We start from the raw sequence: 25968 nt of genomic DNA, 5'->3' as shown, positions 1-25968 counted from the left end.
GCACCCAACCTGGGGGGTATCATCAAGACAGTCTCCTGATGATACCCTGAAATTTTGGTGCCAATACCTCTAAAAATGCGCCCCCTGCAGGCCGAAACGTGAAAAAAACACAAAAAAATAAAAACGCAGGAGCATGCACTGCAAAATTCCTGAACCCTGGGCAGTTGTCCATTTTGCCCAATGGACATTATGCCACTGAGCCTGAGAAGCATAATGTCTTGTTTAAAGGCTGCCTGGTACTTCCCACATCCAAACTCAACACACACACATTGCTTCGGGATGCTGGGTCAGTGCTCTGGGTTCATCACAGCACAGTCCTATGGACCAGTGTGTGAGAGTAAGTACCAATGAATCCACGTTAGTAGGACTATGCACTAGCTTAGGGTGACATTAGCAGTAGCCAGTGGGAGATGTTCTGGTTCAGTGACATACCAAATGCTTTGCATGCGGAAAATCTCAGGTGAAAAGGCTCTCAGGAAGCTCACGTTGGGAAACACCTTTCTGTGTCTGAGTCAGGGGAGCACTGCTGCCAGTCAGGAGATCATTTTGTAGCCTAGATGGAGCAGTGGTTTTTCTCATTATAAGGCAGTACAGTACATATTCATGTTCCTGAGAAGCCCACATGCAAGGCAGAGGGACCTTCTCTTTTTTGTCCCCATCCCTTGGTAATCTGAGTAATGCTGCCCTTGAACATGGAGGTTCCATTCAACTATGATAGACAATAGCAACTGGAATTGTTTTAAGTCACTTTCCATAAGCAATCAGAGCTGAAATCAATTACTTTTGCCTACAAAGGTGTCCCCAATTCAATAAGGCAGCACATTTTAAAAGAAAAATTATACAAGTATTTTTACAACGTTGACAGGTAGCAGGACAGCATAGTGGAAGACTCTGCACTGTTCTTCACACTGGCAAAAATGCCTGTTCCAGTGTGATTGTAATGTGCAAGTGTGCCCAAAAATGCATTTTCTCCCTTCACAACTGTGGATTTGTCTGAAACTGTATGCAGACTTAATCCACTAAAGCCCATAAATTAATTGACTACAAACTGATTAGGTGAAAGGCTGTGACAAGCCAAGCTTCAATCAGTTTGTGCGTTTTCCAGGTCTGTGTAAGGCACAGCATTCACATGTGATAGGTCCCCACCCACTGGCATCTCCGAGAAACAACACTAAGGAACGTCCTTGCAACCTTGGCTTTCGTCACTTGTGAACACTTGTTGCTGAGTGAGTAGTCTTGAGCCGACAGTTCCTGCTGCAAGCGCATGAAGTGTTGGAGCAACATTCTCCGGAACACCTAGGCACACGCATCTAGAACCCAGGGCTTCCCTGGTTATTCTGCAGCCCAAGTTTGGACTAAGCAGCTGAAGGTGTACAATGGGGCCCTGCCTAACTCTTCTCCGCACTTTCCCGGATGCAAAACGGTGGCATGCACCCTTCCTCAGGCGTACATTCCTTTGCACACAATAGGACGTACTTCAAAGTGAGATGTCCCTATAACTGCAGCCCCAGCGTAGTTAAAACCGGACTTCATTTACTTGAGAACTAGCAGGGCTGGGGCGGGGCTCCAGCAGCAGCCCTGTGCCGAGCGCGCGAAGGTGGAGCCAGGCAGGGAGGGGCACAGGACTGCCCCCCCACCTGCGCCCAACCGGAGAGGGGGTCCAGTCTTTTTTTTGGGGGGGGGGGACCTGGCGCAGGGGCCAGCCCTCTCCCCGCAGCAGCCGCCGCCTACGCCGATGTGGCCATTGCAGCTTTGCAAGGGTCGGGTGATTGACAGCCCGTGCGGCAGAGGCTGGGTGGAGCCGCTGGGTGGGGTCAGGGACAGGCGGCTGGGTGGGGAGCCAGCGCCGAGCGGAGAAGCGGCTGAGCCGGGTGGCCGGAGAGCCAGCGCCCGCCGTGTGCCCGTATTAGCCCTGCCGGGGAGGCCGGTGGGGCAGGAGTCTGGGGGCGCCGCCCTCGGGATCCCCTCCGCGGCCGACCCCACCCAGCCACCCCCTCCCGCCGCAGCTCGGAGGAGGCGCGCGGAGAGAAAGTAAGTCGCTTCCTTCGCTGGGTGCAGGCGCGGGCGGAGAAAGGGCTGGGCGGGCGGAGGAGGCGCCAGTCCAGGAAGCGGCCACCCGGCGCGCCTGGCACCAGGGGGCGGGCAGGCGGGCGGGCTGCTCGCTCCCTCCTTCGGCCCAGGGCTGCTGGGCGGGTGCTCGCGGCGCTCCCCACCGCCCAGCCTGCCTCGCCTTCTCTCTGCCGACGGCGGCTCCATCTTGGTCGCCTCCTTAAAGAGGAAGCGCCCCGGAGCAGGCGGGGGCGCTGCTGCTGCTTCTGCCGGCCCTCGGGGCTTCTGGGCAGCAGGGGCGACTCCTGGGGCGCCGTCGGGGCTTCTGGGCACCTGGCTGGGCGGGGCTGCGGATGGCTTTCTCAGGGGCTTGGCGGGCCCCAAGTTTGTTGGCGCGGGGCTGAGCCGCTTCCTGACAGGTCGGCCCCTCCCACCCCCGCGGGGCCTGCCAGGCGGCGGAGGAGGCGCGGAGCTGACAGCTGGGCGGGCTGAGGGGAGGCGGGCGGCGCAGGTGTCAGGGAAGGAGCCGGCGCTCCGAAGATCAAAGTCGGACTCGCGCCTGGTCCTTCTGGGGGCGGAGGGGAGGCAGGAGCGGGTATCTGGCTGTTGGTCCTTGTTACCCGCGCGGGTTGTCTCCCCCCGCAACCTGCCTTGTCCACCTGGACAGGTACAGCTCAGAATGAAGATGGGCATTTGAACTGTCAAGGGCTCTAAAAGACAGAATTGGGGTGGGATGGGCACTAATGTGACTGTGATGGTAATTTATGGCAGGCAGACTGAGTTCTTGAAAGTCTGTGAAGACCCCCCTCCCCCAACACCCCAGTTCAAACCCACAAATGCCACCCTCTCATGTTTGCTAGGGACATTGGCCGTGTCTTGCTGGTTTTTGCTTTTGTAGAAGCCAAGTGTTCCAGGAAAAGATTTTCGCACCTTCTGGGTGTCTGTCCTGTGGCTAGGAGTTCCAAAATTCACAGGACATTCTGTGCATGCCTGGAAGTGCTCTTGTGACAGCCTCTTTGTGGCCTCCGGCAGGCTATGATAGTTTTCCAGCCATACGAACAAGAAAACAGCCTGTGTTTAATTGATAGGTGGACATGGGAGAGAGAAAAATTATGTGTAAAGTGCTATTGAGTCTCAGCCAACTTATGGTGACCTCAGCAAGGGATTTCTAAGGCAAGCAAGAAGCCCAGGTGATCTGCCATTGCCTTCCTCTGCAATCTTCCAACCTCAGCTTCTGAGATCTGACAAGATTGGTCTCTACCATGCTGCCTTGAACATAAGTTCCTAGCATTCATGTAACCTGTGGTGGAACGTCAGCCCTTTCCCAGGCTGACTGAAGCTGCTTCCTCTGTCTCCTTCTTCCTTAGCACTGAATGTCTGGTGGTGGCCCTGGGAAATCCTAGCTAAACAGCATGCTGCAGCTATACAATACAGAAATGCTGGAATGTGTTGGGTCTTAGCTTCAAATTCACCCTTCTTGGTGGCGTGGTGAAGGGTGGGCCAGGGGACAGATAAGGGAAGCAAGCGTGAATAGCAGTCACCTATTCAGCTTTTTTGCTCCCAAAGATCAGAGCTTATTCCGACCCTGACTGCGGATGTTGGGAATGAGCTTTGTTGGTGACTGAGTCTGCATTTTCTGTTCTGAAGTCTGTGTTGGAGTGACTGGGACGGACCATATCCCCTGGCTTGGGTTTGCAGTTCAAAATCAGATTGCAGTTCAGATCTCCCATTATGAAAACTGATCTCCAGGGTTCATCTGGAGGAAGAAGAGGAGGAGTTTGGATTTATATCCCCCCTTTCTCTCCCATATGGAGACTCAAAGGGGCTTACAATCTCATTGCCCTCCCCCCCACAGACACCCTGTGGGGTGGGTGGGGCTGAGAGAGCTCTGAAGAACTGTGACTAGCCCAAGGCCACCCAGCTGGCAGAACGGGGAATCAAACCTGGTTCTCCAGATTAGAGTGCACCTGCTCTTAACCACTACACCATGCTGACTCCGTCTCAAATGGCTGCTTTGGAAGGTGACTCTATGGCAAACCCCGCTGAAGTCCCTCCCCTCCCCAAAACCTTCCCTTCTCTGGCTCCAGCTTCAACATCTCCAGGTTTTTCCCAACCTGCAGCTGGCAATCTACATGGACGGAGTGCCCTGCTGTTAGACCATTGCTGGAATGGCCTGCTATTAGATCTTCTGAATGGTGCCCATGGGCATGATGGTGCCTGCTGATGAGTTTCTTGATACCCATTTCTTTTTGACAGGGCATTTTTTATATAAACCTTGTTTTCGTCCGCCTCATTCGAGAAGGAGGTGCTTCAGAGAAGCTCAGGAGGCATCACCTTTGTGTCTGCAGGGAGCACCCATTCTGCAACAGCTGCCTCCTTTGCAGGGAAAATGCTTGGCTTGCAGCCACCCAACATTTTTTGCTGAGCCCCAAGACCTATTATCAAAATTCCCAAAGAGCCTGCGAGCTCAACAAGAATATTGCTGCACTAGACTGAAGAGGGGCTTGTATGATGCTGTATTTGTGACTTTCCCAGTGGAACTGGGACACGAGCGTCATCTTGGATAATTTCTGTAAATTTCACAGGCTGGTCCATGATGAGAACATTCAGTGCCTTGCTGGGGCCCTGACTTCTCTTCTCATCCCTTGTAGATCAAGCTATGTGGACGCATAGCACAGTTCTGCCCTTTTAAAAAGTTCTAGAAGTCAGCTGCAGGAAACTCTTGGTTTATTGTGTAGAATGGAATCCTTATGTTCTTTGTTTGAAGAGTGTGTGTTGACCCTTCAGCAGAGACCTTCAGTTTAGTTTTTGCTTGCTAGTGTGGCATAAATGGATGGGCTGAGCAGTAAAGGAGGAGGTTCCTTCTCCCCTTTTAACCTCACTTTGGCCATGAACTTGTAATGTTGGTGGGAGGAGAATAATTTTACCCTGTAAAATATCAGCTGTTTGTTTAAAATATTCCCTTTTGTTTCCCCTGTGATCCAAAACCAGAGGTGAGCTCAGCTGTGGAAGATTGGTAATGGTCATTGCAGGTGACTATTAATGCAGGAGGTGGAAGAAATGCTGACCTGCTTTGTTGATCCTGGGAGGGAGTTATTGAGATAACCACATGCAAGGTATTCACAACTCTCTTGTGCTGTGAAATTTTAACTGTCTCTAGTGCCAGATAAGTGCAATTTGGTGTCTGTGAATACATCTTGGCAAGGGCAGGTGAATTAATGTCTGCGCTAAGGCCCCTTCCGCACATGCAGAATAATGCACTTTTAAAATTGTTTGCAAGTGGTTTTTGATATTTCGCACAGTAAAATCCAGTTGCAAAGTGGATTGAAAGTGTATTATTCTGCATGTGCAGAAGGGACCTAAACCATTAAGTATTTGATTCTAAATACTTCCATTGGTTTTCCAAATGGGACCATTTTTGAACTGTTATTTTGAGAACTCTGTTGAGGAACGGCTGGATAATCCCAGTCCCTGCCTTTGGTTTCCTGCAAGGATGAGACAAGTGGCCCTGAGCTGGCATTGCAGGGTCTGAACTGTGCAGGTGGGCATGCGTCCTAAGGTACCAGCTGGCTTGGTGGCTGCCTTAACTTCAGGGTTGCAATTCTCTTCTGGAATCTGTCAGCTGTTTTGAGCCTTAGCAAGCACTTGTAGACTTTACATCCTTTCTTGGTCTTGGAAAGGAAACATTCAGGTCATAACCTGAATTTTTGGAGATTTTTAAATTGTTTGTTGCCAAACTTGTGATTAACTGTCTCTGGGGAAAGGCATTTCCCCCAATTAATGTCTTATGTTCACAGTGTACATACCCCACTTAAGTTTAAGAGTTTGTGATGTAGGCTGACTGGTATTGGCAGTGTCAAATTTAATGCTGCCATTTGGGTGGCAACTCTATCAGTGCCAGCAAATGGACTTGTATTACAGAGCTGCCCAACTAGGCTGTCTTTTCCTTATTTGAATCATGAGCGCTCAGGGAGGTGTATCATTAGCTGGAGGGCTGGGTTGTCAGTACAACTTCATTATAGCTGTTTCAGGCTCCTTGCAAATTCAGACAGCTTTATTCTAGTGTCCTAGATATGAAGAAGAGTGAGGGAAAGGCTCCTTCAAATGATTAATGATGGGGGGCGGGGCACAGAGGAGGGAGGCGGCTCTAGACTGCTTAGTCATTATTCCTTTTTGGAAGCCTCCTTTGGGTGCGTTTGGGTCAGTCACTCCTCCCTCCCTCCCTCCCTCCCTCCCTCCCTCCCTCCCTCTTTCTCTCTGCTGGTCTGACCTACTCCACTTGCTTCCCTCTCTTCTGACTTCTTTGTTTCACCTGGGGCTTTGAATCTGAAGTTACTCCTGGGTGAAAGGCTTGGGAAGAGGGGATGTTTGGACGTCTGTTGTGGGAAGGGAGAGGTTCAGCTCTGCTTTTGTTTGATTTTCATACTGAATGTCCGTTTTCTCCTTGTATCAACAGGGGTTGGGGCAGTTCTGTGCATTTTGCCCAGAGCCTGTTGTTGTCATAGCTACACTGGGTTAAAAATTCCTCTTCTGTGTCTGCAGGGAGCTGAGGGCTGGATCTTGTGTGTGCAAGAAACCACAGGGAACTGAGTTCAGACTGGGCAGAGCTTAGATTTCTTCTGAAACAGCAAGCTGCCAGTCCTCAGGGATGACCCATCTACACAACACTCAGAAAGATCTGCCAAAGGCTCTTCTTGTTTAAGAGGAACTCAGGGCCTCTAGGCACATTTTGTTATTTGGGACTGCTCTTCACTTGCTTGGATGTTTTCCAGCTCTGTCTTGTCACCTCGCTTTGCCAGAGATGTCAACTTTGCAAAAAACAAACAAAAACAAACCTAAAGCAAAGTTTGTTTAAACAAATGGTGCAAGCATCAAAACAGTTATCAGTGCAAAAGCTATTCCAAGAACTGTGTGTGTGCATGCCATTTTGAGTTGGGGTGTTTGTGTTGTGTGCAATGGGTAAATAGGCTTGCTTGTATATTTTGTGAGTGGGTTGGGTCTAGTGGCTGGCCATTAAGATTCCTGGATCTTATCATGTAGGCTGGTTCCACCTCACCGAGCTTGCTTTGCCCTGAGCAGCACTGTAATTATTTAGCAGCCTGGCTGGTTACTGCACAGAGAATTGGCCTCTTCTGCCCTGAGGGATGCCTATGATGTTACAGGGAAGGGTCTGCTGTGCACGTGGAACCCTCTAAGGCCACGTTCTTCTTGGGCGTCTCAGACCTGCTGGAATGATTCCACAGAGATTGTTGAACACAGTGAGGGCTTCCTGACACTGACAACTTGCAGGACTTTGTTGACATTCCAGGCATCCAAACTGGGACCTCCCTGTTGCTGCCTGGCTTGTGGCTCTGAAACCAAAACAGGAATGAAAGCCAGTGGCCGGGGTAGTTGTTCTGGCCTCTGCATTTCAGGGAAAATAACTTCTAAGTGGAAATGAATGGAGGCAAATTCCTAGTTTATTTAATTTATTTTAAAGTGTTTATATGCCTGCCTTTGGCCTGGGCATCTTTGAATCCCAGGCAGGTAGTTCTCATTATTTCTCATTATTTTTTGTTATTCTGAAACAGGTAGACAGTATCTTTGTATAGCTAAAAACTGAAAGGACAACGATGGAAGTAACTCACAATAGAATTGCAGTATGTCCCTTAACTGTGGCTGAGCCTGGTTTCTTTCCAGCTTCTTGAGTGGACTTACAGACATGCTGCACGACGGCAAATGAAACACACAATCAGTGATCTGTTTTGCTCAATCTCTTCTTGCGCACCTCTCTTTTTGGAGCTCAGCCTTAGAGAGCAAAAGATGAGTTTGGACTTTGCTCACTGAGAGCACTTTCAGGGCAGACCTGCTGGTCACTACATGTTACATCTCTCCCTTCATAGCTGTGCCCAACTGAGAAATCCTCTAAATCAGAAATGTTGCTTGTATTGCTGAATGCTTATTCTTTGCTTATACAAGTGTGTGTGTGATCTTTTGTGTGGCACAGTACCCAATTGCAGGTTGGAGGTCCAGGCACTGAAATTCCACTTGCTGGATGTTGCCAGCCATATTCCCTCCCCTGCACTTGTTGAGTCATTACCAGTAATTCTCTACAGATTTCGAACTTTCTCTTACCAGCAGGACTGGGAAGGCAATATATTTCTTTGAAAAACAGAATTTATTAAGCTAACAGATTGCAATCATGCATGGCATGCCATTGGAGGGGCACAATATATATTAAGGTTAAAGACAGTCCCCCTGTGCAACTGGGTCATTACTGATCCATGGGGTGATGTCACATCAGAACATATGTATAGATATACACACAGACCCATATATCCATGCACACATGCCCAAAGATATACAAGCCTACTAAATTGTTGTTGGATAATCTGTTGTTGGCTGAAATCTGCATTGAATATGGTGTATATCTCCACAAGACTTCCCCAGGGAGAATTGGGAGGGGGCGGGGGTGGAAGTGAAGGCTGCTTTCACCCTGCTTTCTGCTTCTTGCTCCTTTCCTGACCTCGTTGCAGAAGAATAAATGGAGAGGAGGACAAATTCCAGGTTGATCCAAAGAAGGACTTTGCCCTTGGCCCTGAGCTTTTACTGTCACAAGACTGTGGAGGTATTGAGAATTCACAGAGGACTGGGGCTGGCCTACTTAGAGTACAGTCTGGTTTTCCCTTCTGGCCCCCACTAAGCTTCTTGCTGGTGGCCAGAGTGTGGAGTGACCCAGTGTGGCCTGCTATAGGGCTGAGCCTGCCTTTTCTCCTTGCACACTGTTGTAGCTTCCTCCTTCCCTGTGCTTCATTGTACTCCCCACACCCAAGCTGGCTTTCAGGCCCAGATTGCTTCTTTTGGCGGCCTGTAAATTTGCATACATCTGTCCACCTCCAAATCCCCCACCTGAGCCTTGTTCCTAGAGACCTTTCTCTATGTTGCCCTTCTACTGGGGACTGGACCGGCGGCCTTTTTGGCTTTGCAGAGGGGTGCTGACGGTGCCTGGTAACCCCAGTGTGTTCCAGCCAGGCCAGGGTTGTGCAAGGCACCCTGTGCCTCTCCCAGCATTAGGCAGGTCAGAGAGATCAGGACAAGCAAGCAAAATCCGCTCCCTTGGCTTGGCTCCCCTCCAAGTTCAGTAGCCTTGTGGAGCTGCAGCTGGCTCTTGTCCTGCCAGTCTCTGAGGCAGAAGAAAGATAATTTTGGGGTTGACTCGGCTTCTTTTCCCCAACATCACTGCTCACTGCTGGGCTTCCAAGAGCTGCAAGGCAGCTTTTCCTTTGGTCAGTGCGCTGGTGCTTCAGCCTGCTGTTGCAAGCTGTCAGCAGTTTGCTTCAGTCTTCAACATCTTGCTGCTTTAGTTTCAAATTACACTTTTTACCTTTTTGTGGAGGATGTTTGGTGGCCCCAAGTTTTCAATAGTACCTACAGCATATCCTCTGTGTGTCTATTGAGCTACTAGAAATAGGGAGCGCTCTCAACATGGAGGATGTAAACAAACTGCTTTTTGAGGGAAAAAATAGTTCTGTCCATAGAGCAGGTTGTGGGCTGTGCACGTTCATGTGAGCAAGTTCTAAGCACACCAGAACCTTTGGGTGCAGGTAAGGTATCATAAGCAATCCTAATGCACCTCTGCTTCTTTCTCATAGCCCACCTGCTGAATTGCGTGTGTTGCGTGGGCAGGATGCCTTATCCTCCGACATTATAAAGGGGTCATCCTGAGGCAGGTCATTAAACTGTACCCTACATCACTGGATTCCTTACCTGATTCTACATTCTAAATGTCTGATTGGTTCTTCCGTGTCCCAAAGTTAGCTGCAGTTGCTTCTGTTTCTCTCAGGCTCATCCACGTTGAATCTTCTGCTGTTTCCCCCACCACTGTGATCTTGGGCTAGCCACATTCTTCTGAGCCAGGGGTCTGCAACCTGCGGCTCTCCAGATGTTCATGGACTACAAATCCCATCAGCCCCAATTGGCCATGTTGGCAGGGGCTGATGGGAGTTGTAGTCCATGAACATCTGGAGAGCCGCAGGTTGCAGACCCCTGTTCTGAGCTCTCTCAGCCCCACCTACCTCACAGGGTGTTTGTTATGAGGGGAGAAGGGAAATGAGTTTGTAAGCCCCTTTGAGTCTCCTATAGGAGAGAAAGGGGGGCTATAAATCCAACTCTTCTTCTTCTCCAGCAAATTAATTCTCCCTAATTCCCTGCCCCCCACACACATATCCCTGCCTTTGTTTCAGCCCTGTGTTCTACCCCTAGCTAATTTCTGAAGCTTTCCCATCTGAACTCTGTCCCACCAGCGAGAGAATCTGATACCCCAGCTAACAAACTGTACCAATAAGGATTTGAGGCTAGAAGGAGCACTGACTGGCCTGTCCCCTCACTGACCCTCTGTGGTGCAATCCTGTTTGGAGAGGGAGAGTGTCCTTGCTGTGGCTCTTGGGCAGAAAGCAATGCCTCTGCTTAAAGGGCAAGGCAGACTGCCTGAGGAGGGAGGATTTTTAATGGCCATACCAGAGTTCTGCTTTTCGAGGTGCACCCCACTTCTTGAGCCCTCAGCTGTACCCATTTAAGAATACAGGACTTGGGGATTCATTATAAGCCCGTGCAGGATTGTGCCAGGATCTGCTCAATGCTGAGGCTTTCCTAAGGACAGTGCCTGCCTTTTGCTGGCGCTGGACTGTCTGACCTACTTGAGAACACTACTTTGCAAGTGTGCTGCATTTCTGTAAACTGCATCAAATTGCAGGAGAAACAGTGTTTTCTGGTCTTGAAACCATCTTTTCTCTGCCAAAGGTGTATTTTTTAAGAATATATGTTCTGCTAAGAAACAGAGGCAAAACCAAACCAAAAACTGAGCAAAAATGCACAAAAGGTACATAAAGTCACAATGTAAGAGAAGAGGTAAGGCTTCTGACTTCACCTGTACCAAATGTAAACAGTAGTAAAAATTTACTACTTGCTGTCAAATTACACGTATACAATTAATTGTTAATTATTCTTACTAATAAAGTTCACACTTTTGTCTACTATATTTTCTTGTTGTTCTATTCCTGAAATCCATAAATCATCAATTCATTTTTTTCTTATCCAAAAAGTCTATCAGAGGTTTCCTATTATCAGTGAATTTAGATAAGTTCTCTTCTCTAATCAAAGAAGTACGTTTAGCTATTTCCACCAATTTTGGCAACTTCTCAAGCCATTTTTCTATTGTAGGTATACATGAAGTTTTCCATTTTTGCTCCTATAATATCCTTGATGCTGATGCCATGTATAAAAACAAAGCTCCATGTTTTCCTATCCATAAGACCCCCAAGGAAAAACTCTGGTTTCATTCATATATTGGTCTGTAAAATCTTCTGAATTGTTGAATTTATTTGTATCCAGGTTTTTTTAGCTTCATTATAAGTCCCCCATAAATAATGAAAATACCCTTCATGATGTTCACACTTTCAACATACATTGGGGACATTTTTATACATTTTTGTCAATTTCTCCAATGTCAAATACCACCAATACATCATTTTATAAGGATTCTCTTTCAGACCAGTACATAAAGTAAATTTGAGAACCTTTAACCACAGATTTTCCTGTTGTTCCATTTTTATATTGTAACCAAAGTTAATAGCTCATTTAGTCGTATAATCTTTTACTCAGTCTTCTTTCTCAAATCTCAACAAAAGCTTACATACATTTCGGTAATAATATGATCATAATTTGAACACAATATTACCTCAAATTCAGTCTTAGAATATTCAAAACCAAAGGATCTTTTTATTTGTTTCAAATTTTTCTAATAATTGTGCCATTAATTCTTCTCTGAATTTCATTCTACATTGTCCATATGAGAAATCTACAATATAAGTTATCTGCCTATTTTCAAATGTATTTTTTTGCCTGAATAAGGCTTCTTGTGAGAGCCATATAGGTGGGTGGGGGGGGGGGGGGGTTGGACATAGTATAGGTTTAAACTTGTCCCATATTCTCAGAATGGCATACTTAATATAATGATTGTTAAAATCCTTATTGACTTTAATTTTGTTACACCATAGATAAACATGCCATCCAAACCTCAAATTGTGTTCCTCTAAATCAAGTAATTTTCTATTTTTCAATTGTAACCTATTATTTCATCCAAATTAAACAGCAGGTTGCAAAATATAATTTTACATCAGGTAAACCTCAAACACTTTTTTCCTTTGCATCTTGCAAGATTTTATATTTCATCTGAGGCGTTTTCTCTTGCCAGACAAAATTTGATATGTCCTTCTGTCATTTTTTAAATGGAGTATCAGTTGCCAATAAGGCTGGGCTCATTTTTTCAGTACTTTTTGGGTTCAAGTTTAAAAAACCCATAATTAAAAAAAGAAGAAGCTGGTGCAGAACTGAACACTTGCCCCATTGGGCTAAGCGCAGCATTCAGCTTTCTGCCACCTGTTGCCTCCAAGCCCATGTGGACTGTGGCAGTGGTCAGCAGGTAAGTGATTGTGAAGGAGCGGGGAAAAGTGTTCCCTCCATCTTTTAAAAAAATGGCAGCAAGACCAAAGTGCCCCCAAAATGCCAAAACCCCGCAGTATTTTTCAGGTCTGTTTTTTGGCTTCCTTGTATTGCTGCTGTTTCTTTTTGGAGAAACCCCCCGAAAAATACTGATAAGGTGTTGTTTTTAGTTCTGTTTTGCCAAATGCACACTAATATTGTTTGAAACAAAAATATCATTTTTGGTAATACATTCATATTAATTACAGCAGTTCTCACAATGAAAACTGAAGTTTGTTCCATCTTGACAAATCTTTTTTTTTAACTTTGTTCCTTATGTGGACATAGTTATTTTGAACTAACATTTATTTTATATTTGTCTGTGTAATACCCAGATATTTCACGTTTTTTCCAATTTTAAAATCGGTTAACTCATCAGCTCTTTTTGATCTTGTAATTTCATATGTTTTGTTAAAACCTTTTGTGCTGTCTCATGACACCTTTGTTTTCTGTTTATTAATTTTAAAATCCACGAATGCACCAAGTTCTTTCAATTTTACTCTTAAGAACTCAGCTCCCTTTAAGGGGTTTTCAAAAACCAACACCAAGTAATCTGCAAATGGACTTAATTCATGTCTCTTTCTTAATTTTTATACCTCCAATCCCTCATCAAGTCTTATATCTGTATTCAGCACTTCAGGAACTGGTATAAGCGAGAGAGGAGATAATAGGCAACCTTGTCTTGTTGCTTTCCATGTCTCACGTGGTTTTGTCAAATCTCCAGTAACAAAGATTTGAGTTGACTGTGATAGGCACAGGGCAAGCTACTATATAGCTTAAAACACTATAAACTTATATATGTGTACATATCAACTGTGATATATAAATTGATTTCTCCCATCCATATTTTCCAAGACCTTGAACAAAAAAGACTAATTCACATTATCAAACACTTTATCTGCATCTAGAAAGACCAAAGCAGCTTGTTTTCCATTATTAAAGGTGTATTTTTGTTTGTTTGTTTGGTTTTTTTTTTACCCCATTGCCCCTTGCTTCCCAAATCTGAAAAAATACTGAAAAAATGGGACATTTGAAGTTTGTAACATAACATGTATTAGAAGAACATATTGTAATGGTAAAAAATGTACAGACCTGTGTCAGAGAAGTACCAAAGAGTGGGCAAGGAACAGCAATTCCTATTTGTGCTAGTTGTGTTTTTTTTTAAGTACTACATTCATGTATTTGCTATCACCATTAGCTCTCTGACATGAAGAAGATACTGGTCACTGTGGCCTATAGTGTCATCTGCCCATATGAACAAGTTTAAGATTTGCAAGTGAGAGATATTGCCTTCCTGAGCTATCCAGCCACTTCATTCTTCTGGTGCAGAAAAATTAAGAGTGGCGCTTTTTTTTCTCTTGTGGGGTGTGTGTGTTGTGAGCAGGTAATTTCATCATTCCTCAGCCACGAACTGACTGCTTTTAGTATGTCATTCCTCACCTGAGGATACTGATGCCAGGCTCCTCAGTCTGACCAGTTCCTGCAGAGAAATGTGCCCCTGCGTCTTTAAGAGTAGGCTGACTTCCCTGTGGAGCAAGGAGGCAAAGCGGGTGACATGCTTGGAAGGTCACAGCTGTGAGCAGGGAGGGTGTGTGAATATGTGGGGGAGATTGTGGGAGGTTCCCGAGCACGGTGTCGCTGGGCTGCACTGTGCAGAAGCTGACTTAGATGCAGAGGCGCTCTGTTTGGCAGGAAGTACCAGGTGCTCACAGAAGGACCTTCGTTTCTTAGCAGTTTCCCCAGGTTTAAAATCCTTTAAGCTGTGCAGCTTAGAGGTGTTCTAAGAAGTGGGTGGTTCATTGCTCTGGGAGGGTGTTCTACTTTCCAGTGTGCCAGTTCGATAGAGAGAAGGTATCCAGAGTTAGACCACCATCCCAAACCCATGCCAACAGTATGATCCTGCACATATGGGGTGCTAGCTGTGGGCGAAGGCACAGAGGAGGTGGTTCAGTGCAGGGTGTGGCTTTATGACATCTGCTCTCCCCCATGGCTGGTATACTTCAATCATTTGTTATTTTGGCTACTGGCAAGGGTATAGAGTCCCAGGCAACCGAGACAGGCAAGCCCCAGTGACCAGTGTTACTTGGTGTGATGAACTAGCTCTTGTGAATGCCCCAGTTGTCAACTCCTCAGCCCAGTTTCCTGGTGGGGATACTGGTGAGTTAGCCCTAGAGATTTGCCTATGCTGGTTACAGGCTCTGAAGATTCCCTCTGGCTGCCGCAGCCTCTCCACCACCCAAATGACCTCTGCATGTGCAGAAAAGGGAGCTGAAGGATGGTGAGTGTGGGCTGGGCTCCAGGGCTCACTTGGTGCCAGGGCTAAGTGCCCTGGAACATTTGTAACGAGATCTTTAATGTGTGTCTGTGTTGTCTGCCCTGAGTGGGCAGCACCAACCAGACCTTCCTAGCACCTTTTCCTAGACACAACTGCTTCTGCTTTGCAGGGCTTCCCCAAGCCGGTTCTCCGCCGTCACCAGTGCAGCAGCAGTAGAAAAAGCAGTTTGAATGCCCCCTTCCCTCACACAAAAACAGCCCATTCTGTCTGCTATTTTGAGGCCCGTTTATTTTTAGTCACTGTTGTTAGACTGGGGGAGGGGAGTGTAATGTCTGTGGGAGTCTCTGAGCATAGGCAGAGCACCATTCTCTTTCCCTCCTCACTGAATTACCAGAGCTTCCTGGCTAGTTTCAGCTCCCATCGGCTCTCCTTCTGGAGAAAACAAGTTGAAACGCCTCTTCTCCGTCTACCTTGCTGTGCTGGCCCTTGCCCTGTGTCATTTTACCCCATGCAGTTATCTTTCTGAGGCTGTCTTCTTTCACGGCTCTCAGGTAGTATTCATGCAAGGCTAGCTTTCTTCTCTCCTTCCAGATGTGCCCCCATGTGCCTTTTTTTGGAGCTGCTGCTCTAAAGCAAAACCTGCCTCTCTCCCAAGGAGCTGTAACCTCACCAGCAGATCACTTTCAGCCATTAATATTTCAGGCAGGTGGGCAGTGCCAGAGTAGGCCACGTGGGTTATGCTGTATACCTGTCATATGAGCCACAAGGCTGCTGCTCATCAATTTCTACTTTGCTGTGTTTAATCAGAGTATGTAAATGTCACGTAATTCCTATCTGGCAGTATCCACATAGTGGTTGTTACCATCAAGCACTTGGAATAGTGTGGTGAATGTTTAGCAATGAATGTGCACTTGTGTGTGTGTGCATAAGTGTGACTCTTGTGGATGTTAAGACCCCCTCCTGGCCCTCACTGGCCCTCTGCAGTTCTTCAGTGTATCGTTGAAGGCTTTCATGGTTAGAATCAGCTGGCTGTTGTGGCTTTTCTGGACTGTGTAGCTGTGGTCTGGTAATTTTAGCTCCTAACGTTTCACATGCATCTGGTGCTGGCATCTTCAGAGGCACGTAATAGTAAAACATGTTTCTCTCCAGGGCACAGTGTGGAGTGTTTTGTGTAGTTGACTATTTGTTTTGTCCACATCTGAGGTGGGAGGGGGATGAGGTGCATTTGCATTTGTCCGGGTGGAGTTCATTTGTAGTTGCATTTTTATGTGTATGTCCTGGTGGTTTGAATGTACGTGACTTATCTGAGAAATCAAAGTGAGGTGAAGCATCTAGTAGTGGATTGTTGAGTGGTGTATGAAAAGTTGACTGCTTTTTGGTTTTGGTTTTTTTTAGTACTGGTAGCCAGATTTTGTTGATTTTCAAACGCTCTTCGTTTTGGTTGAATCTGTCTTGACATTTGTGGATTTCAACAGCTTCCCTGTGATAGTAGCTTTTGGAGTTGTCAAGAATGTCTGTGTCATCAAATAAGATCCTATGTCCGGTTTGGGTTAGAGTGGGTTCAGCTGTTGCATACCATGCAGTTGTGGACAAGCATACACATGGATGACAAAACACAGCATTCTGACAAGAATAAAAGAACATGAAAGGCACTGCAGACTAAACCAACCTGAGAAAGCTGCAGTAGTTATGAGCTAAAACTACCAGACCACGGCCATGCAGCTCAGAAAAACCCGCAACATCCAGTCTACAGCTTCTCTTCATTGCAGTTTGTCTATTTAGCTTCATGTCTCTCTTGACACACAGTCCCTTTATTATTGCAATTCCCGAGCACAGTTGTAGCTGTTTGAAGAATGGAGAGCATTGTTTCCGTTCATACTATTCCTCTGTCGTCTATTTTTTTGCCATCAGGTATAAAGTGACAACCCTGCCCTGTATAGCCTCAGGCTAGCCTGATCTCTTTAGGACTCATAAGCTAAGCAGGGTCGGCGTTGGCTAGGATTCGGACCTCCAAGGAATAGCAGAGTTTTGATGTGGATATGGACAATGGCAAACCACCTCTGGATGTTTTTTGCTTTGAAAACCCTATGGGGGTTGCCATAACTCATCTATGGCTTGATGACAAAAAAGGCGGGGTGGAGGTACTGCCACTTGAGGCTTTGAAAGTGTCTCATTGGAGAGTTAGATTCTGGGCCTTTGTGATTTCTGCCTGCTACACCAACAATCCTGTCCCTCTCCAGCTTCAGCTATTGTTCTCTCTGCATTACAAGAGGGTAGCTTGATACTTACCGGCTCCCCTGCTAAAGACAGCGTGGGTTGCAGCAGCTCCATGGCAGCTGCACATGCCCTGTTACATTGCAGCCTGTCAAAGCCTGTAATTTATTCTAATTGGTCATTGTGCAGTCTGTGCTGAGAACAGTGCGCCAGTACTGGCACCTGGGATAAGTGAAGCCACCTGGACTGCTTCTGAGCATCCTCTGCTGAATTGGTACTTTACATTTTGTTGTGTCCCCTCCCCCTAAAAAGAAATGCTCGGCATGTGCATGGAATATCTCTTTAATCGAGGAATGTGCCTACCTACAAAAGGTCCTTGAACGGCAGGGGGTTTAGCATCTTCCTACAGCAGGGATCCCCAAGCTTTTTGTTCCTGTGGACATCTTTGGAATTTTGAGAGCAGGTGGCAAGCACTTCCTCAAAATGGCTGCCAAAGGAATGGAGCCAAACTCCCAAATGACTGGCGCTGGCCGTGAAGGCAAATAAAATGTCGCATTCTTGCACTCCCTGGGAGGAAGGAAAGCCTGAGGGGGGATTGGAACCACACACTGACTAAGGAGAGCCCAGTTACTAACTAGTCCTCTTGATCCTATGGCATCTGTTAAAAGCCTGTTTGTTTGAATAAGGGCAGTCAATAAAAGCCCTGCCTCATAATGGCCCCACCCATACTGCAGGCATTAAGGGAAGTACTGGTGGGTGTCTTGAGGCTCATTGACAAACAGGCCCCGCCCCACAGTCTTCAAAGGGCTTAGAGTTGTTTGCTTTGAGGATCGAAAGAGCAAGAACGTGAACTGTGTCATCTGTTCCCATGGGCTACTCGGAAGGCACAAATTTGTTTTATTTATTTATTTACTTCATTTATGCCACAGTTTCGTTCCAGTAGGGACCCAAAGTAGTTCACACCCTTCTCCTGTCTTCTGTTTTGCCACATCTTTGTAAGGTAGGCAAGGCTGTGTGACTGGTCCAGCGTCCCCGAGACCCAGTAAGCTTCCAAGGCAGAGTGAAGATTTGAACCTGGGTCTTCCCTGGTCCTGGTCCAACTCTCTGACCTCTACAGCACACTGGTTTATGGTTGATCTAGGACAGTGGTGACGAACCTTTGGCAACGCGTGCCAGAGGTGGCACTCAGAGCCCTCTCTGTGGGCACGCACACACACACAGGTTGTCATGTAGGGGGAGCAGAAAATCACCCCCCCACACACACACACACATATCTAGGCTGGCCTTGCTTCTGAGCAAACCCCCCCTAGGGTCGTGATTCACCCATTCAAAGCGTTGCACGGTTGCTTCACCAAGCTTACTCCTGAGTAAAGCACGCCTTGGAGCAAACTGTTTTTTCTAAACTGAAACCTCAGTATTCAGGTTAAATTGCCATGTTGGCACTTTGTGATAAATAAGTGGGTTTTGGGTTGCAATTTGGGCACTCGGTCTCGAAAAGGTTCGCCATCACTGATCTAGGAGTACAGGCACCTGTCACCTGGTGCTGAACTGTTCTCCCTCAGTGCTGAGATAGGGTTGCTGATAAGAGCTTTTCTTGAACTGTTCTGATCTAGTGCAGGGTGAAGAAAAGGAGAAAAGCCAGGAAGGAAGAGACCGGAATAGGAGCTTATATATTTTTAAAAGGCAGAGGAGAGCATCCTCCATAGTGTACCAAGCTCTTTCTCTGCAGACATCCCTGATGGGAGGAGGCTTCTGACTGCCTCATGACCTGGCAGCCGCCTCTTTAACATCGTATCCCTTTGAGGCTGAAACCAATTCATCTCCACAGGTACCTGCTTGGGAAAGCAGAGAGGTTTCAGCTAAGAACTTGTCTATCTTCCCTTCCTCATGTTGCTTTAATCATTAAAACATTTTCACTGATTTTGGCATTCCCCAGAGTGACTTGCAATCTAATAAAAATATGCCAAACTGGATAGTTGGAAAGCAATTGAAAAAATATTTTTAAACACAAAACTGCATAAAAATGCCCACCAGCCATTTCTAAATTCTACATCCTGGGCTACTGTGAATGAATGCTTTTATGAATGAAAAAGTTTCCACTGCCATCCTACAAACTGTGAAGAATGTTCCTGGGGGAACATTTTACAACCTTTGTGCCACTACCAAAAAGGCCATGTAATACACTGCCACCAGCCGGGTACCTCTGGTCATGGATTTTGCTGGACTTCACTAAGATGGCCTTAGTGTTTGGGTAGGCTGATGCTAGAGCAGTCAGTCCTTCAGACACTATGAGGTCAAACTTTCTGGGTGAAAACAAGCAAATTGAATTGTGTCCTGAAGTGAACTGGGAACCATTTTAGGCTCATTTTCTTTCCCTGTTTATCTCCATGTCTTTCTTCTCCTTTGCTGTTTGCTTGAAAGCAGTTTTTATTCTGAAAGCTCATTGGAACAGAGACCCTGTACTCCACAAAGCCTCACATACCTATAAATGGCAGTGGTAATAAAGTCAGGTCAGGTCTGATGTAACATGATTCCAGGGGGTTAGTACAAGACAATAACTGGGAAGCCATGTTTTTCGACTAATGGGAATTTCTGAGAACTTTCTAGTGGCAGCTCCATGTTAATGCTTTTGCAGTATGTTCTGCAGGGGACAGCGCATGTTCTACTAATTCTAGTTCCCTTGTTTAGGGACAACTTGGTGCCTGGTAGCTGACTCTGTAAAGGGGTGGGGGTAGGGTTTGCAGCAGTCTAGCTAGCAGATGCTCAGCTGTGAGGGAAGGATGCTGAAGCATTTGGGCCACCCAGGAAGCTGTTATGGAGTGGAAGGGACTCCAGCCAGTTGGCTGGGAAAAGGCTTGCCGATGAAAGATGCTGTCATGGGGTGTGATCTGCCTGAAGAAGGCCTTACTGCCCCTCCAGTTTTGCCTGTTCTTATTATACACATGCAGAATGTAGAGATGGGCTCACCAGTAGTGGAGACAGATCTGGTACTGCTGTGAGAGAACAGTCGTTCTCCCATCTAGCCAGTGTGCCTGGTACAGATTTGTTACCCTGCATTGAAAAAAGAAGTATTCTCCAATATATCTGCACAGTACATTAAACTTTCCTCCCTACTGATTTCATACCAGTGCCTTGCCTAAAAGCCTTCACCCTCTGCACATGGCTTGCTTTTAATGGAACCTCACTGTACAGAAGCAGTGTATCAAGGATGGCCGTTGCCTTCATGCCCTACTTGTGAGTTTCTCAGAGGCATCTGTTGGAAACAGAATGCTGGATAAGCTGAGCCTGGGTCTGATCCAGCAAAGCAGTTCCTGTGGTTGAGCAGTGAGATTACTTAAATGGATTTGTAATTTTTGTGATGCAGTCTCTACATACAACATTCACCTGCATGTCTTTTTTGCTCATCTTTGTGGTCCAATGAAGAGTTGTAAGTTCACATGAAACTTTCTTATACTGAGTCAGACAACTGGTCCATGAAGGTCAATGCTGTCTACTCAGCAGCAGTGGCGTAGGAGGTTAAGAGCTCATGTATCTAATCTGGAGGAACCGGGTTTGATTCCCAGCTCTGCCGCCTGAGCTGTGGAGGCTTCTCTGGGGAATTCAGATTAGCCTGTACACTCCCACACACGCCAGCTGGGTGACCTTGGGCTAGTCACAGCTCTTCTGAGCTCTCTCAGCCCCACCCACCTCACAGGGTGTTTGTTGTGAGGGGGGAAGGGCAAGGAGATTGTAAGCCCCTTTGAGTCTCCTGCAGGAGAGAAAGGGGGGATATAAATCCAAACTCTTCTTCTTCTTCTTCTACTCTCATTAATTTTGGTTCTCCAGGGTCTCAGGTTGAGGTCTTTTGCATCACTAAGTACCTGATATTTTTACCTGGAGATGCCAGGAGTTGAACCTCTATGACCTTCCGGATAAAAAGCAGATCTTCTACCTTTTAGCCAGAACCTCTCCCTGTTCCAGCAACTTTGACTGTTATTAACAAGTCTTCTTTGACCATGAATAAGAGTTGTTTCCACAGACACTTACAGTATAATAAGAACTGCAGGCAGAAAAAACTGTGACCTGTGGGCACAGCCTGCTTTGGATTCTTGTCCTCCTTTCTGCATCAAAGAGTGAGAAGTTATTGCTTCCATTGCCTTGATCTTCTGCACAGTGATTCAGAGCTACTGCAGTGGTGATGGTGTTCAGGAAGACAAGAAGTAACTAGTGCAACAGGTGTTTCTTTACCAACAGACATCAGGCTTCTGGTGAAGCAAGGGAGAAGCAAGTACCACACCCATAAATACATGGGGAGCTATGAAAGGGTGGTGAATTCTTTTGCAGAGCTTTTCCAGGTCTTGTCTTTGGAGTCTCAGTCTTCAGAGTTGCATCCTGTGTGTTTGAGATTAGGGTGTCAGCTAAACCTTGTGAAAGAATCAGTCTTCCTGAGGTTGCCCTCTTCTCCCCCATACAGTCTATGCAGCTTCCTCCTTCCCTTCTCCATAGACTGCATTGCCAGCTGGAAGTCTCTGCCCTTGCAGCCAGCCACGTGCCACACACTGTACCAGCCCTTTAGTGCAAGGTCTGGCATGCCTAGGCAGTTCTGGGTAGCACACCCAGCCTGGGTCAGCAGCAGATTGGGTGGAGTACCTCTCTGTGTTTTTCCACTCCTGGTAGGGACTGGGTCAGGGTTATGGAGAGCTTGCATGGAGGAAGGTGGTACCACACTTCATGCTACACTCCTACCTGGGTGGCTCTTTGAAGAAGAGTTGGTTTTTATAGCCTGCTTTTCTTGACTTCTAAGGAATCTCAGAGCGGCTTAAAAATTACTTTCCCTTCCTCTCCCCAGAACAGACACTTTGTGAGGTAGGTGGGACTGAGAGAGTTCTGAGAGAACTGTGGCTAGCCCAAGGTCACCCAGCTGGCTTCATATAGAGGTGGGGAGTCAAACCCAGTTCTCCAGATCAGCTGCTCTTAGTCGCTACACGGTGCTAGCTCTTTGGAGCTTGGGCTTGCATTTTCCTTCTTACAGCCAGTTGGGAAGTAGGTGTGGAAGCAGAGCAAGGTTGGTGGCATGACAGGAAGCAGCATGAACGTTGAAGAACTGAGAGAAAACTCTGCTCTTCTGCTACCTGGTGGGGCATGTCACTTCCCTTTTCAGCTTCTGTTCCTGTAAAAAATATGGACAGCAAGACTCCCTCTGTCAACCAGAAATGGAGCTATCTGTAACTTGCCCAGCGCTTATGGACTTGAACATATTTGGGATCCTTCAGCAAAGACATGGCTTACGCTTTTTCCATTGCCATGCCCTACATGAGATGGCTGAAGTGGCTCTTGACAAATGATCCCGGTCATCTGCACTGGTAGAGTCCACTGACCAACTGATTGTTGTGGGCACCTTGTAGCACAGCAGCAAGACCAAATGCATATTCACTGACAGCAACAGGGTCACCTGTTCAGCTTCTGGGAGAGTACCATCTGGAGATGACTGCTCTCGGTTTTGCAGCCTGATGTCTCCAGTGGTGAGGAAATAGGTAATGGTTTTAAGTAATGTAGGGTGGATGGTATTCTAATGGCCAGGAATGCCATGGGATTACACTGAGCTAGGCTAAAGGGTTTTTATGTGTGCCTGGTCCATAAACTCCATGCCATTCTTCAGCTGGCACAGCATCTGCATGTGAAATCTTCTGTTCTTTAGTTGACATTACCAGTCTACCACTGTAGTGTGCAAATTGGGACTATGCTATCTAGATTTCCTCTTGTTCCTGGATAGTAGCAGAAAAGGGAAGGGAAGCACAGAGCGGTTGGGCTATGCACTGACACAGCAAGATCCAGCTTCACTTTAATATTAATAACCTGCAATTGGGGCCCTTGCTTACCTTTTAGGCTTGTGGTATCCACACTCTTCCTCTGTGATATCAATGTACTTAAATGGGTGTATGGCATCATGAGGTTTGTGGGGGCAGACTGACTCATAGCTTTTACCCCATAAATTTCTGGGAGTTAATGGCTCTTTGATTCAATATCTATTGCCATCTAGAGGGCAGCTGTCCATCTGAGGAGAGCCTACAAGCTCCTTCTGGATTCTCTCCCTCTCTAGGCAGCAGTTTATGGCTTCTCTAAGAAGGAACCATTTTGTGCCCCAGATGGGGAATGAGGAGGAAAATACAGGGTGAAACTGGCATTTTGCCTATACAGTCTTATGATGCTGGCTTATTTTTGACTACTGATCCACCCTTGTTGACTGGCAGCAGCTTTTCAGGGTCTCAGAAAGATCTCCCTTGCCACCTGAGATGTCAGGAACATGCGCTCTCAAAATTAGCTCCTTCTCTACATTACTCTGCATTGTGACAAGCAGCAGCAGCAGCAGCAGCAGCACCTGGGTTGCAGGGCCAAATGGCAGAGCCTGCAGGATACAGCAACACTTCTGTTCTCATGTTCCAGGAAGGACGGGTGCTGTGATGGAGGGCGGTGGTGGAGGTTGTGGCTGGAGGTGGGTGCGGGTAGAATGGAAGCATAACCCTGGGGTGGGGCAGAATGGAAGCAGCTGGTTACACTCAACTGCTTTGCCACCCACACCCTCTCCTGCAACCTGGTTTGCAAACTAGGGGGTGGGGGATTTTCCAGTCTATCCAGAGATAGATTTTTTGGAAGCATGAGAGCCCGGGGTGGGAGAGCATCGCTGAGGTACTAGCATATGAAAGCCAGACTCGTCCAATGAGTGCAAAAAATTAACTTGTTTAAGAATAAGCTGTTTGGAAATTATCAGGTTTGATTGTTTTCAAATTCAGTTTAAAAACAAACCTGCTTATCATGCAGGATGCCTTTTAGTTCTGGTGCTGATAATTAAAATTATTTCTGCTAAACATTCTGCCTCAAATGGTTACCCAATCTTGGGGAAAACGCAATGACTTTGCTGCTACACAAGTGTTAGATGCATTCTGCAGCTTTGTTAGGAAACATGTCCTGCAGTTATAGCAAATGCAACCTCCTCCCTTTTTCCCCTGCTCCCACAGGGCTTTGGTCCTGGCAGAATGAGAGCCAAATATAAAAGGAGAGAGGAGGGCTTGGAAATGCACCTTGACCGGAAAATATGGGGGTGCCACTGAGGCAAGGGGACAGGCACAGAGCAAGAGGGCTGAGACGTTGTGCTGTTGTGCTGCTTTCCCCCCCCCCCCTTCATGTTCTGCAGGTTGTGTAACAACAATTCCCAACAAATGCAAAGTGACAGCTTGGCCAGCTAGAAAGATAAAAATTGTGGTAGGGTGAGGACAACAACAGTGGGACCTGACACCTTCTCCCATCAAGTGATGGCTTGGCACAGTGACCTCCCTGCCCTACCCATAATCCTCAGAGTCTAGGGCCCTCACTTCCGTGCCCTACCCATAATCCTATAAGGCAACTCATGTTGCTCGCTTCCTGAAAACATGCTCATTCTGTAAGATATGAAAAACTGCCTCCTCGGAGTCCATTTTAGAAGTTGCTGATTGAGCTGAGCTCTGTACAACATCTCCTGCCTGTTGCGCATGTGTGCTGTGCACATGGCTGACTTCACTTCCCAGCTTCCCACCCACCGGGTTCCTTCTGCAGCTTGTATACTGCCTAGAAAACGTCATGGCTGTTTTTCCTACTCACTTTCCATGACCCTCCCCTCCCCCAAAAAACTTTTTGCCAGATTGAAGCTTTGATCCTCAGCTGGCTTCATGCATTTGTGTGTCTGGTGAGGAGAAGAAGTGGTTGGCTTCTTTCCCACACTGACCCCCTTCCCTGCCTCTTCTTTATCCTGCGGGGGCTGTGGGTCCCAGCTGGCTAGCCGGGGAGGGGGGTGGGGGGGTGGCCATGGCTGAGCTGGCTATTGGTGCCATGTCCCTGTTGGATGGGCCAGCAGCCAAAGGAGGCTGCTATGGGAAGAAGTGGTGGTGGGGGGGCATGGAAGTTAAGGGAGGGAGAAGGCAAATTTGTATGTACTGGGGGAGCTTTTTGAACAGCTTGATTTGACTGATATCCTCTTTATGTGGGCTGCAACAATCTGTCCATGGTGCCAACTCCTCTCCCACCTTTATCAGTGAGACTAGTTATTTCTGTCTTTAGGGGGATGCGTGGACCATAGGGCAAGGACGCTGAGCTGTGCTCCCTCCCTCCCTCTCTCTCTTCCTTCCCCTTCCTATTTGAAACCTTGAGAGCAAGAAGGGATGAATGAGACAGCTGTCTAGCAAGGTCAATCCCTGCTGAGGCCTTACTGCTTCAAAGGCGTGGTTGCTTCCTAGCAGTATGGCTGTGATTCCCGGTGCAAATAGTGATTGGCCTGTGATTTCCTGGGACAGGTTGCCTCTAACTGTTTTGTCTGCCTGCCAGGAGGGCAAAGGAAGCTTTCCTTCTGCTGGTGGAAACTGGCTTTGCTAGTGCTCTAGCAACTGACCCCGGCTCTGCTGGGATCCGACCTAGTACCAGCTCGGTTGGGTGTATGCAGTTGCCAAGACAACCAAGCAAGCAGGCTGGCTGCCTCTGGCCCCTCCCCTGCTCTCTGCCTTGAAATAGCATCTGTGCCTGACAGCATCTTTGCTCGCTGGCAGAGGAGGGTGAGGCTGAGTTGGGGCTGGGAGGAAATTCCTGCAGGAGGCGTGGACGCGAAAGAGCTTGGGTGTGCTCCCTCTCTGCAGCCCTCATTAAAATAGCAAAAAAGGCTCCGGGTATCTTACTGCTTGCAGCTGTGCTGGAGAGCAAAGCTGGGGCCAGGAGGGGAGTCACAGCAGGCTTCCCGTGGTGGGAGGATGGCATGTGGGCACCGCCCTCTCCTCCGTGAATGTGGGGCTGTGGCTCTTGCCAAGGAGAGGGAAGGGACTTGCTGCAGGTCTTGGTGGGGCTCAGCATCCAAGTCCCCTGGGTGGGGCAGTTCCTGGCCAACAATTTGATTACCAGACTGCATCCAATTA

The 25968-nt window shown here is 47.3% G+C and overlaps 1 protein-coding gene across 1 annotated transcript in view; it reads left to right on the top strand.

Moving 5' to 3' along the window:
• The first annotated feature begins 1747 nt into the window (after nucleotides 1-1747).
• KLF8 (Kruppel like factor 8) overlaps nucleotides 1748-25968 on the top strand; it is a 62351-nt gene continuing 38130 nt past the window's right edge. The window contains exon 1 of the mRNA XM_048514909.1: nucleotides 1748-2031. The gene's annotated coding sequence lies outside the window, so the exon portion shown is untranslated. The remainder of the gene's footprint in view (nucleotides 2032-25968) is intronic.

The sequence above is a fragment of the Sphaerodactylus townsendi genome, linkage group LG13 (assembly GCF_021028975.2).
Source record: "Sphaerodactylus townsendi isolate TG3544 linkage group LG13, MPM_Stown_v2.3, whole genome shotgun sequence".
NCBI lineage: Eukaryota > Metazoa > Chordata > Lepidosauria > Squamata > Sphaerodactylidae > Sphaerodactylus > Sphaerodactylus townsendi.
The sequence above is the reverse complement of the archived record's forward strand: the minus strand, read 5'-3'. Positions and strand labels throughout refer to the sequence as shown.